Source organism: Indicator indicator, chromosome 2, assembly GCF_027791375.1.
Source record: "Indicator indicator isolate 239-I01 chromosome 2, UM_Iind_1.1, whole genome shotgun sequence".
Classification (NCBI taxonomy): domain Eukaryota; kingdom Metazoa; phylum Chordata; class Aves; order Piciformes; family Indicatoridae; genus Indicator; species Indicator indicator.
Window position 1 is genome coordinate 16,136,785 of NC_072011.1, and position 13,776 is coordinate 16,150,560.

The window sequence follows — 13,776 nt, forward strand, 5'->3', positions numbered from 1 at the left end:
AAGACTGCCTGTATTAAGAAAAAAAGGAGGGCCACACACACCAACCATATCTATCCTACAGGGAAGTCTGCTGCCTCCCTGGGACCCAGGTTAGAGACATCACCAGGAATCTCCCTTGTCTGATAGGGCCCTCTGATTATTCCCTGGTACTGGTAATGCAGATTGGCAGTGATGAGGTTGTGGACAGAAGTCCTAAAGCGATTAAAAGGAAGTTTAAGACACATGGGTGATGGGTTGAAGGATTGGGAGCACCAGGTAGTGTTTTCCTCAGTCCTTTCAGTGTCAGGAAAGAGTACTTGAAGGGAAACACATGTGATTAATACATGGCTCAGAAGCTGTTGCCACTGGCAGAATTATAATTTTTTGACCATGGGCTGCTTTACAAGACACCCAACCTGCTGGAAACAGGCAACAAACACCTGCCACAAGGATCATCTAGTTCCAACCCCCCTGCCATGGGCAGGGACACCTCACACTACATCAGGCTGGCCAGAGCCTCATCCAGCCTGGCCTTAAACACCTCCAAGGATGGGGCCTCAACCACCTCCCTGGACAACCCATTCCAGGCTCTCACCACTCTCATGGGGAAGAACTTCTTCCTCACATCCAGCCTGAATCTCCCCACTTCCAGCTTTATTCCATTCCCCCTAGTCCTATCACTACCTGATATCCTAAAAAGTCCCTTCCCAGCTTTCTTGTATGTCCCCTTCAGATACTGGAAGGCCACAATAAGGTCACCTCAGAGCCTTCTTTTCTCCAGACTGGAAAAAAAAAAAAAAAATGGTGTTTCCACCCGGTTATGAACCGGGGACCTTTCACTTGTCAGGCAAACGTGATAACCATATGGGCAGTGGAGGTGCTAGAGGCCCATCCCTGGACATATTCAAGGTCAGGCTTGATGGGGCTCTGAACAACCTGATCTACTTGGGGATCTAGAGGTCTACAGGTCCCTTCCAACCCAGTGCATTCTATGATTCTGTGCGACCTGGCACCACTAGTTCAACCATGATGCTGAAGCAGGTGTCTTACCAGAGGAGGGTTAACAAGCCCCATATACAAGTTGACTGTCATATACATTTGTGAAATAAATGCTAAGACACATAATTAATACAAATGTTTATTTATTTAATTTATTTTATATTTAAATAATAGCAGAAGTTGAACCTGTCAGTGACAAGTAAACCAGATCTGCAACCATGAGCCTTCATGAAGTTAATCCAGGTATACTGTACTGTGAAGGAGACAGAACATGACTAGAAGCAAAGGCTATGATCACATAAACATACTTCAAGTGTATATGCATATGCTTAAACATGCACGCTTGAATATTTCTTCACGGAGTAAGGCAAAACTAGAAAGAACTTGCATTTTTTGGCTGAGATAGTGTAATCCCATCATCTGAATGTGACACTGTCTGAATTATGTAATAATCCCAGCTGTTTTCTACTGTGTTGGTCTGTAAATAGCCAGATAATCTATTTATTACACTCTTGTCAGACAACCCACTGGACTGAGAAAAAGCTAGGCAAAATTGGTTTCATTTATTCCCATGCTTGCTACTTAAGTTGGTTGAACTACTGACCAGGATCAAACGATACTGCAACTAAATTAAATCAAAACTTGCAAGCATTGAGCAAGATAAGAAGGCATTGTATTCTGTGTATAAATTACATATGGAGATATCAAAGAACAGAAGTCGCAGGGTGCTACCCCTGTATCCAAGATCTGATAGAAAGCACCATCTTGTACAGCTTGCAATGAGACAGGGGTTTTAAAGGCTGTAGTACTCTTTAGATTGAGGACTTAATGTTAGAGGGAGACTTGATCTGATACAAATAACTTCTTGAAGGCAATTGTAATTGCCTCAGCTTCAACCAGCATGCATCCAAAAATGTGTATTATGCATCCCGGGTTTCTTCTTTAATTACTAAGGCTGTGAGAAAGAAAAAGAAAATTAAAAGGTTTCCCTCATAGTCACTCAATTTGTGGAAAATATGCTACACTAAAGCTTTGAGAGGTGTGTGTAAAGGAACTCCACAGTCACAGGTGTCTTTCCTGCCATGGAATGGGTGATCAAGAGGAGCACAGGAAGGAGTCAGGGTGCATCCACTGACAGTTACTTCACTATCACTACAGAAGAACAGGAAAAGACCCCAGGGACACATTGCTGTAAAGCATCACACATACTAAAACTAAAGCAGAGGTTCTTCTCCTTGCACACTTATCTTTCACCAAGGGAATGTGTCCAGGCCAACCTGTTATCATGGAAGTTTCAGGTTTATCAACTCTGGATACTGCAATCTGTACAACCCAGAAGCAAAACAAGGATTTCCAAGGTGCTGTATAAATGCACCTTGCCCTTGTTCCAAAAGAGAAGTTTTGGTGTATCTGATATGCTTCCGTTTCCTTGTTTGTTACTTTAGCACCTCTCTGCCAAGCCTGTTCATAATAAAAACATAGAGAGTGATGAATTTTTGTCCCCAAAGAGATCACTAATGTAATGGAACCACTGAACAGCTATATGGTAACAGCTTTCAACTATTAGTGAGCTGAGCTAAAAACAAGCCAGAGAAAATGAAGGTATTATATCTCATCCTTTGGTTTTCAAATGTCAGGAGACAAAAGTCATCAACAACAAACCAAAGAGAGGTACTACAGGAACCTTCGTACTACTGTATCAGTTCCAACTTACAACCTTACTCCTTTACAAAACCACAGCCAAACTGCCCTACTAACTACTCCAGAAAATGTAGTAGTTTTACTAATACATGGCTGATTCTCAAGTTTTTCACCAATAATTAATATTACCCACTATGAAAAACTAGGTCAAAGGTAAGTACAACCTGTGTATATTTTTTAATTAGCAATTAAGTAAATCAGAATTTTTTTAAATAATTTTTGTTTTAAATATGACATGTATTAAACATGGCAGATAACTCACTAAACCAACTTTATTGCCCTTTACTATCCCAACATTTTGCCGCCATACCTACCTATTGTAGAGGTAGCAGCCCTGTATTTGGCATCACTGTAGCTCTAAAACATTAGTTTGTATTTCACTAACATAATACTAACACCACCACTTCCTACTCAAGCATATTATAGAAATGACTCCTACCTTTACACTTATCACAAATTTCTTCAGATGTATTAGCAACCCTTTGCTAAGCCAGTATCATGATTCAACAATACCTCGTAAAATTAAATACACGTAGTTTATCCATTATTTAAGCCTTAAGAAAACAAAGATTGTAGCCAAGTAACACTGAAAATATCCATTAACTTCTAAAGGAATTTTGCAAGTACTGTAGGACCCAGAACAAAATAATGCAACAGGCTGCAAGTTCTTTGACACAACTTAAGAATTTTGGCAGAAAACATATTTGCATAGCTTCGCAGAGATTTTAAGGTACAATCTCATTACTCTGAGAGTATGACCTCTCCTGGTGATCAAGCTAGACTATCGTATCACACAGCATCCAGAAGTCCAACTTTATGGTCTCAGGATTCATAATTAAATCCTACTTTTACCAAAGTGTAGCAACTTTTGTTGACTTAAAATAGGAGAGGGAATTTAGTTGTAGTAGTCTATGAATGTCCAGCCTAAAATAAGTATCTTTTTCCACTGAAAAACTATTTTATCTCATCCAAATGCAGGGAAAAACCTCTCATAAGCAGCTTCAGAAACTGTGTTCATAAGCCTAACTAATCTTAAATGGGAAGAAGTCAAAATTAGTTTACCTATATTGTTACAGAAGACCATGAATTGTACCCAATTCTCTCTTCTACACTGCTAACAAAACAGTTTTTGCAATTCAAGTATCAAGATGAATCAGTTTTCAAAAGTGTCACAGACGACTCAGTTAAACACCGTCAGCATGTAAAGGTGTCAGTTAAGCAGGGGCCTGTATTACTCTCTAGAGCATCCCTTTTTTCATTGCTAATACAGAAGGAAATAAAATCACTTTCAAACCCCACATAAACTGACAACATCTAAAGCAAATGAAGATGTATTTCCCAGCTAACTGAAGTATTTTTTTCTGCCTTTGAAAGACAAAGAACATGAAACTCCACATACTTCTAGGACTTTTGTGAACAGACTACACTCAAATCACACTGAGCTGTGAAGACTGATAATAGATTTTGCAACTTAGCCTCTGTTGAATACTGACTTTGGTCTGAACTAAACAATTTTTGCTCCAACTAGAGTGCCACATCTTGTTGAAAGGAAGGGCAACATCAGTTATTATTTCATGCAATTCGTTATTGACACACTACACATTTTGTTTTAATGCAAGCCACAAATACAAAATCCATAAATACAGAGACTGGACCATACATCTTGTTTAAATGAAAGAAAAAAAATTTAAAAACCAACCAAACAACAACAACACTGGAATAAGACTAATTCTGATAATCCTGATCCTGTCCTGTTGGATTTTTTTTTTAAATATAAAGTTTCTTTCCACCTAAGTGTCGATACTACTCTGTGGGAAAACTACTTGTTAAATATTATTTCAACAAAATGAAGCATTCTGCTCTACTAAATTATCTGAGATGATATTATAGGCAACAACATGTAATTAGACTTTGTTTTTTCCCAGCTTTTAAAATTCCTTACTAGAAAGCAATCAGTATCACTTGATGCACATAAGCACTGACCAAGCCCAGCAGAGGAAAATTCCAGGCAAATAATTAGGGGTTGGGGAGGATTAAGTTAGTCCAATACTAACCTTGATAGCCAAAAAACTCTAAACTTCACAATAAATTGCAATTACACTGCCTTTTTTCCCCATGAGTGTTTTCTTATGAAGGTCAAACCCTACTTCACTGCATTACCTTTAAAATGTCACCTGACACTATAATTTTAATTCTCTTTAGCTCCTCTAGCTTTCACTTTTCTATTAAGCAGAACTATAAGTGCAAATTATCTAACTGCTTTCCTTTGCATGGAATTTCCAATAAACCATTATCGAAAAAGAAACTTTCTGTAGCAATCAAACCTTGAGTTCCTCCTGCATGACAGAATAACAATTAAAGTACACCTTCAAAAAAACACTGCACATGCCATTTTTCCCCCCTTGGCAGCTGACATAAATCAGAGATTTCAGTAAAAGCTGCAGCAGTTTATTAAAGTCTACTTAAGTTGTAATTAAGTAAATCTACATTTTTAAGAAAAGAGATATTTTTTAATTTTTTAACTTTGTGTAGACTGAAATTTCTTGCATATTAGAGTTGCACGTTTCAGTCTCTGTAAGCATATTAGGACAAAACTGTAAATCACAAGAAAAATCAAAACAGTAGAATAATTTTCTATTAAACACAAATTGAAGTGCAACAAAACAAACCCATGTGTGCCTGAAGTGACCATAACCCCATTAACAACTATATTATTACATTACTTATCATTTCTATGTCATTTTTAGAAAGAACTCTTGGGATCAAGTCTACACTGACAGAGGTAGAATATGCATAAACAAGATCAGAAAATTTGACGTGATCACTATACAAACTAGTCATGTCAGCATAAACATGTACAGGGGGAACACCACCTGTGGCAATTACATCTACTTTGGTACACTATATAACTTTAAGAATACTACCATCTAGGTGGTACATTTTCAGTAGGTATGTCCTAACATCCCCATCCACAGAAAATGGAAGGAAAAAAAAAAAAAAAACAACACCGTTCCCTGCCCTCCCCCACCTCCAAAAAAAGGAAGATTTTTGTTCACTCAATATGAAAAAGCAAAAGGCAATATTCAATTTCAAAACACAGTAAAAGAGGTATGCCCAGAACAGAACAAGGAAATAGAGAAACACAAGCAACGTTACAACCATGAACAGTTGTGGTTCACACTCCACTGCTATTACCCTGGCATACAGAGAACAAAGAGCGACCGTTTTGCAGGTGTACAAAATGTACCTGAAAGACAAATGAAAATAAGCACCCAGAATCCACAAAGCTTCCTCAAAGCAAAAAGAAATTCTTATGACATTAATGATGGTGAGAAATTAATCACAGGACAACAACAACAACAACCAAAAAAAAAAAAAAAAAGACTTTTAATTTGACAGGCAAAGCTTGAATGTCTTCTGAGTATTTCACACTGGGGATTTGGAAATGCCTGCATCAGATAATTTTCCCTTACCCATACTCATAATCTCTCACCCCTTTTCTGTGCTCACAACCTTCTGAGAGAGACTACTGTGAATGAATTTAACTGGGGGCAATCTACTGCAAATGAGTGCTTAGGGTAAAGTCAGTTGTTTAATTTACAAACAAAAATTCAAAATGCTAAAATTAAGAGGTATTTGGTACCTCCCACTTGTTATTTCAGTAAAAACCTACAAAATAACCTATTTCCAGAGATGAGTATATTCTTTAAATTCACTGATGATTTCTCGAGGTCCAAGGAGCTCAGTAGTTAATTATCATGGAAAAACTTCTAATACATCTATTTACAATAATTTTTTTTATTGTCAGACCAGCACTTTTACAAGACCTAATTCCACTTCAGAAGGAAAAATATGGCCCAAATTAATCAATTGTTAATATTGCCTGCTGAAATAGAACAGTTGCTTCAAAGGCTTATAAAAAAATGTTTAAGCTCCAAAAAGAGAAACTAGACTGTACAAAGCACCTATTTCCTATTAAAATGGCAGAGCCAACTTGAAACTTTTGTTTTTTAATTAAATGTAACATCCAAAATTATTGATTGAAACTTGTGAAAAATACTATTCTCCACTTTCCATCTAGTTGACGCTTCCCTTTGCTGTTTCTTCAGGAACTGCTAGATAGTTCCTTCTACTGAAGGTAAAAAAAGAACACAAAGTAAATTACAGGAGAAAACCAAGAAACTTCAAAATTGCTATTTTAATCTGTAACATACTACTTCAATGATGCTGTTTAAGAAACCTATTAAGAAAAAATAACCTGCCTCTTTAAATAAAAGAATTTTTAAAGCCGTTTCTTCATAACTTATCAGACCTTTTTCAAGTATCAAAGGTATGCAACCTCTGCACTCAACACTTCTGTGGAGCTCTCAAGAGTATTAGCAATTAACTCTTGGTGAAGACTTTAGCCTGTAAGATCTAATAATAACGCGTTCCTCCTACTAAGAGGAACAATAATTTAACTGTCAGATTCACCTCTTCTCAATGACTAAGGTAACATGGATAAAACATTCTCTTCTCTTTACCTTGTGTGAAGGCCACTGACATGAAGAACCAACTTTTGCTAGGCCTGTTTTATGTTAGGACCTAAGACAGGCAGAGAAAGTACTCAGCTCTGGAAGTTTACCTAGAATCAAGTGAGAACAACACAGAAGCAGTACTTGCTGGGCTATACTTATAGAGCTGGATGGTTAACTATCAATATAGCCAACCACAACTTATTACAAAGCCTCACCGCACTCAAATTTGGGAGACAACTTGCCATATTTCATAAATCACATAACTATGACTTGTACACTCTACAGTAATACTCTTAAACAGCAAGCATTTTTCTCTTTGATGGGCAAGCACTGCAGTATTTTGTTAAGTAAACCACTTCTGCCAGACACACACCTCATCTATTCCCATTACCTTACCCAATATGGTTAAATTTCAAAAGTACTAACAGTAACTAGAATCATAGAATGGTAGGGGTTGGAAGGGACCTCCACAGATCATGTCCAACCCCATCATATCCAATTACCACAGCTGGAGACCGGAAAACGATGGGGAGAGGGACACAAAAAATAGAAGTAATTACTTTCGTTTTTGTTTAAACCAAATTCACCTTAATTCTTACAAAAAAAAAAAAAGGGGGGGGGGGGCATGTGATAAATGAATAAGTAAGCAAATTGGGCAAAATGCTCTACTATAAAGGTCCTGCTTTAAAAACTTCCATCTTAGTTGTAAACATGAGGACAAGTGTCCTAAGTTTACTCGTGTAACTGAGTCCAGCCCATGGCATTAGAAATAGTTAAAAGTCAAGATAGAATGGCTTTGTAGGGTGCCACCACATAAACTAAACATGATACACTGCCAAACACTCAAGCAGACACATGTACCATTATTCAGCAAAGACCACATGAATGCATATGGCTCTGTTTTGTCTTCATAGTAACAAGAAGGTTTGTAAACACATCTCACATATGAGGCAATCTAGTCACTTGAGAATCTAAAAATCTGCCTTTGTAAAGAAGCATTCTGCACTGTTGCCACACAACTGGACTTAGATACATAATGAAAAGTCCTCTACATTTGTGCTTTAGGACAAGCGCTGCTCAATTTTATTATTATCCATAGCAACAATTTTTTAACATGTCACCTCAGCTAGGATGTATATAAATGTTATGCTCAGTAGCCACTGCAAAATGAAGTCAACAAAACACTAAAAATTCAGATTACTCTATCAACAGAAGTAATGACACCCTGACTTTGTATCATATCACTGCTACCTTTGCACAGCTGAAACCACAGCAACATTTAATGTATTTACAGATGACACTAACAATTTTTATTTTTTTTTTAATGAGGCAAAGTGGAAAAAAAATAAAAACAAACTAACCGTGAACAAAATTTCAGATAATCCACACATGAAGTTTCAGAAGTATGTCCTGACAGGAAGGAAAGATTTAACATCTAACTGTAAACAAATATAACCCCCAGGTTACATGTATCTATATATGTCCACATGTTGCAAACCGAACAGGCAGAGTCTCTCCTATCTTTAAAAACAGATGCACTTTTTTAGCATGTCTGCGTATCATTACCACTATCAAAATACTGAGGATTCCACTCCGTGTCCTGGTAACACGCGGATCAAATTCCTTTGGTAGTCAGTGGTAACTCACAACAACAGAATTTAAAAACTGGGCCTGCTGAATTTGTACCTTGTCAGACCAGTAGTTCTTTTAATTTAGCAATTACTGTAATTAATCCATGTCCCCAGAGCTTCTAATGATGATCAGAGCCCCCTTGTGCTAGGAGTTGCACAAACATGGAACAGCAGGTACCCTCTGCACACACAGCTCCACGGAGCAACCTTCTGCCAACCTGACCACCTCATTTACCTCTTTCAGAACAATTCACGGTATTTTTTAAAAAAACATATGAAAGAAACAAAACTAACACCTCTGACTAAGCAAGCATAACATGTTTTCTGTATTAATTAATAAAGTACAAAACTAGACAGGTTTTATATTGAAGATGATTTTAAAATGAGGGATTTATGGGTTTATGGCATAAATGAAAAAGGGAAACAAAAATCACCTCGAAATAACGTTTGACCATTACTGCTAAGAAAAAACAGAGAACTCTTTTTCTGGGAAATCAAGCTCGGAGGACTTTTATCGTTGGCCTGGGGCGAGCCCCGGCCGCCTGGCCGCAGAGACAAGGCGTGTTGGCCGGCGCCCGGCCAGCCGAGACCCCGGGCCAGGAGGGCTGAAGCGCCGGGGCCTCCCTCCGTCGGGGCTCTTCAGGGCACCACCTGGAGCACAGATATCATCTCCTTCCCCTCCGCCTAAGGCTCCCTCTCACAGACGAGAGCCGTGCCGCCTGCCAGCTCCCAGCGGGGAGGTCGGAGGGGACTGCGGTGGTGCGGGGCACCACCCGAGCTAAGCCGGGGCTTTCCCCTCCTCGCTTTCTCCCAACGCCGGGGAAGCAGCAAGGTAGCTGACGGTGTCCCTGCCTACCTCCCGCCGCGGTGCCGGCGTGAGGTATCCTATGCGACAGGCGCGGACGTGCCGCTTACATAATCATCGCCGGCCGCACACGTACCCTGCGTTACATAAGAGACCGTGCCCCCGGCAGCCCCTGCGCCGCCAACTCCCGCCCGCTGCTGCCCCCACGGCAGCCCGGCAGGCGGGCAGCGGGGGGGAGAGGGAGGGCCCCGGCGGTGGCCCCGGCCGAGCCCTTCGTTAACCCCCTTCCTGTGGCGTTTACACGTCATGGAACATTCCCGGAACGGGCCAACGTCCCACCCACTTCAGGGAACAGTCACCGCGGCGCAGCGCGCACACGCACTCCCCGGCACGGCGGCGGGTCTCCCCGCACACATGCACACCCCCGTGACCGTCGGCCCCCTGGGCGCCCCACGCGAAGACCTGCTGGCAGCCACAGCACCACCAACCCGCTACCCCCAGCGCCCTGCCTGCCGCATCGCCGGGTGGCCCCGGCTTCCCCTCCCCCCGGGCAGGGTGCCCCCCCTACAGGGCGCCGGAGGCCGCTGAGAGAGCCCTGGTGGGGCGGCCCCCCCGCCAGTGCCTCTCCTCGGCGGTGACCAAGCCCATTCCCCGACACAGGAGGGGATTACGCAAGGCTGCCTGCTCCTCATCTGCATACACTTACAAGCCGGGTATTCCCCACATTTCCTAACGGCGTGTCACCGACAAAGGCCTGTCCCCGGCCCCCTCCAGCGCCAGCTCCGACGAAAGGGCCGCCGGCCGTGGTGCCCCGGGGACGGTGCCGGTGCCGGTGATTGCCAGCGCCCAGAGCCGCCGCCACAGAGGTGACTTACCGGTCCGGCGGTTTTACAGCCCCGCCGGCTTCCCCCGCCGGCGCCCTCCCCCGCCTGCCCTCCATTTACCCCTGCAGCCCCAGGGCTGGGGGTCACCCGGCGGCGGCGACAACAGTTGCTCGACCGGCACTTGGAGCTCTAGCGTCAGACCCCCCGCTCGACAAGCACTCTCCGCCGCGACTCGCAAACCGGCTCCGCGGCGCCCTACACCCGGGCCCCGCCACCGGAGTGACCCCCAGCCACCGGCAGCCGCCCCCAGCCGGCGGCTCGGCGCGGCTGTCAGCTGGTGCCGGTGACAGGGGACGAGCGACGGAGCAAGAGACGGGCAAGGAGTGGGGGGGCTGCCCGCAGCAGCCGCTGCAGCTCACCTGGAAAGTCACCGAGGAGGAAGGAGGGAAGCCCTCCCGGTGCCCTTGCTGTTGCTGATCCCGCCGGGCGCTCTTGTGGCTTCTTGGCTAAGGGCTTGCCTGGAGTGAGGTGGCTCGCGGTGCTTCTTTATATAAAGACAGAGATATTCCAGCGGCCAAGGGGCGCCCGTTTCACGCATTTATCTTAAGGCAGGTCATTTCTCCCCCTCTTTTTGGAAAGGCTCATCACCATCACCCTGACAGTGGCGAAGGGGCTGGTGTTGCACGGGGGAGAGGCGGAGGCCCGGAGCCGCAGCCCGCCCCGGCCGAAGCGGGAGGGCGCGCTCCGCGCTGCAGGCAGCTCTGTCGGGCTATTCCTGGCACCACTTCCCAGAACAGAACTTACAGGGCGGCGAGCGCGGAGCGAGCGCGGGGAGCGCGCCGCCCGTGACGTCACCGGGTCCCCCCGCGCGCCGGCGGGGAGCGATCGGGGCGCGACCGGCAGCGACCGGCCGCGGGGCGATGGGCGCTGCCCGCCCGCGTTGCGTGTCTGTGTGTGTGTGCGAGGCGGCGAGGGGAGAGGAGGAGAGGTGCGCTGCTGTACAGCCGTGGAGAGGAGGGAGGAGGCAGGGCTTCGGAGGGCGAAGCCGCGGCCTCTCCCCGCCGGAGGAGATCGCCGCTCCCCCTCCCCCTCGCCGCCTAGGGAACTCCCAGGAGAGCCAGTCTCGACTTGCCGCTCACAAGCAGCGCGTCGTCCCGGCCCTGAGAATTTCCTCCGAGGACGCGGGATCCTCCTGCCACCACCCCCCAACCCCTCCCTCCGCTTCCTCTTTTTTTCCCCTCCCCTGGCCCCTCCGCCCCCTCGTTCTTCCCTGGTCAAGATCACGTTATCTGTCAGGCAGAACAATACCACGTCGGGGCTCCCCGTGCCGGCCGCTGTCCGCGCCTGCACAGTCCGCCTGTCAGCGGCGCCCACCCAGCGCCAGCAGGCGCCCCCGAAACTGACCCTGGCTCACCACTTGATACATGGCCCTTTAAAAGTGGCCGCGCAGCACACCGGCACGGCGGTGCTCTTCGCCGCCCCGCAGGGCAGGGAGTCTGCCCGCGGCCAGCCGCCCCGGGCTGTGCCGCAGTCACAGGTATTTATTTTAACAGCATCTCGCCGCCAGCGTCGCGGCGAACCGCATTCCCTGAGAGCGAGCGGACGGTGCCAGGGGTGCTCAGGGCGGCCGCCACTTCACGCCGGCTAACGGCTGCCCCGGGGCTCGCGCCCCCACTTCCCCCCGCCGCCGCTCACGGGGCCGCCTGCAGCCAATGAGCGTCCGCAACGTCCAGCAGCGGGGCGGGGTCGGGCCGGTGTCGGGGTCGGTGTCCCGCATCAGCCGCCTCTCCCGGCCCCGCAGCCAACCTGCCCCGGCGCAGGGGCGCTATAGCCAGAATGCCCTCTCGGCGGGGCGAGGCGGCGTTGGCGCCTCCTGGGAGCATTCCACCGCATCCTCACGCGTATGAACTAACCGCTGCTGTCAGCCGTAGCTGAATCGAGACCCGGAGCCGGCACTGCACCGACGCCCGCACAGGGTCCTGCTGCTCGCAACAGCTCTAAGTTAGCTAAACCCCGGCGAGGTGACAGGAAAAAGCCTTAAATTTGCCATGGCAGCTCGAAGACTAAAATTCACCCGCATGATTCCCTCTCCGAGCCGCTTCGGGGGTCCCTTCTCGACTTCACCTGGGCACAGGGGCGAGTTCGGCTTTGCAAAGCAGGACTTCACTTAATTTTAAGAGCAAAGTAATTTCGTTTTGGGGAAGCCATTGAACTTCATTTGAAGGCTACTGCAAGGTGTAAGGTGATTTTAAGTGATGCCAACTCGCAGTGCTGGCACCATGACATGAGAAATCATACTAGCTCCTGAGATTGTTACCCTGGTTCACATCAAGAAAAGAATCTTAGCCTTGTGGATGAAAACGAAAGAGTGTACACATAAATCCTGAAAGCAGCAGTTCTTAGGCAGATTCCAGGGCAAAGAAAACAGTATTTCACAATTTTAGTAGTTAAAAATTTTAAGTCCTTTCTGCAGCTTTTAGGGAATACTAACAATTCAGTGCTTGGGGTTGGCACCATAGAGGCACAGAATCTATTAATAAATATCCTGTCACCCTAATACAATCCTTGGCCTCTGTTGACTTTGGTGGCCTCTGATTCAGGTTCATAGGGATTCCTTGTGCTCAATCCAGGAGGTGCGTGACAGTTTTGGGATTTCTTGGGACTCACCTCAAGTGATATGGGCACAAACTTCCATGATAACTGATGGCTTCTGTTACATAAAAGGGTTGCAAGTTCTTCCAGCACAATCAATACTAAGAGGTACAAACCACAGGTGACAAAGAGCTGCACGCTCCTTGTTAAGTTTGTAAACACATCTGTCTCTGTTTTCCTGGATTTCAGTGTAAGTGACGCTGTCGTTCCTGACACTGCATATTGTTTGACTGGAATTATTCTGTCTGAGTAAACATTGACCTTGGACTTGTGATCTTGATGTCATGTCAGAATAAGTCAGTGAGAGACAGAAGTGCTTAGGATTTGTTTAAATTGAGGTTTTCCCATCCTGCTGCTGTCCACAACAACTGCCTTTACCTCTGCCCCCAAATGATGGCTGCCAGTATCTTCCCCTCTGGGAAGCTGCAGATGCCTAACCAGCACATTTGACTTCTTGCTCTCTGCCCAGCCTTCTCTGCTTCTCTTCTGCCTCTCACAAGACCTCAGAATTTCATTTTTATTGTCAAAGAAACCTACCTGCAGAAGTTACTGTAAGAAGGTTCAATGCTTTACACAATATTAAAGAAAGTGTTTATTGACAATTATTCTGGAAGCAAAGACAAAACAAACAAACTGCAACTGTTTCTTTGTAATGCTTTTCAAAATAA

The 13,776-nt window shown here is 45.3% G+C and overlaps 1 long non-coding RNA gene across 1 annotated transcript in view; it reads right to left on the minus strand.

Annotated features, from left to right (window-relative positions):
- Positions 1-11,150, minus strand: part of LOC128980196 (uncharacterized) — a 42,194-nt gene extending 31,044 nt beyond the window's left edge. The window contains exon 1 of the long non-coding RNA XR_008489470.1: positions 10,876-11,150. This is a non-coding gene — a long non-coding RNA (uncharacterized LOC128980196). The remainder of the gene's footprint in view (positions 1-10,875) is intronic.
- Between the last annotated feature and the right edge of the window lie 2,626 nt (positions 11,151-13,776).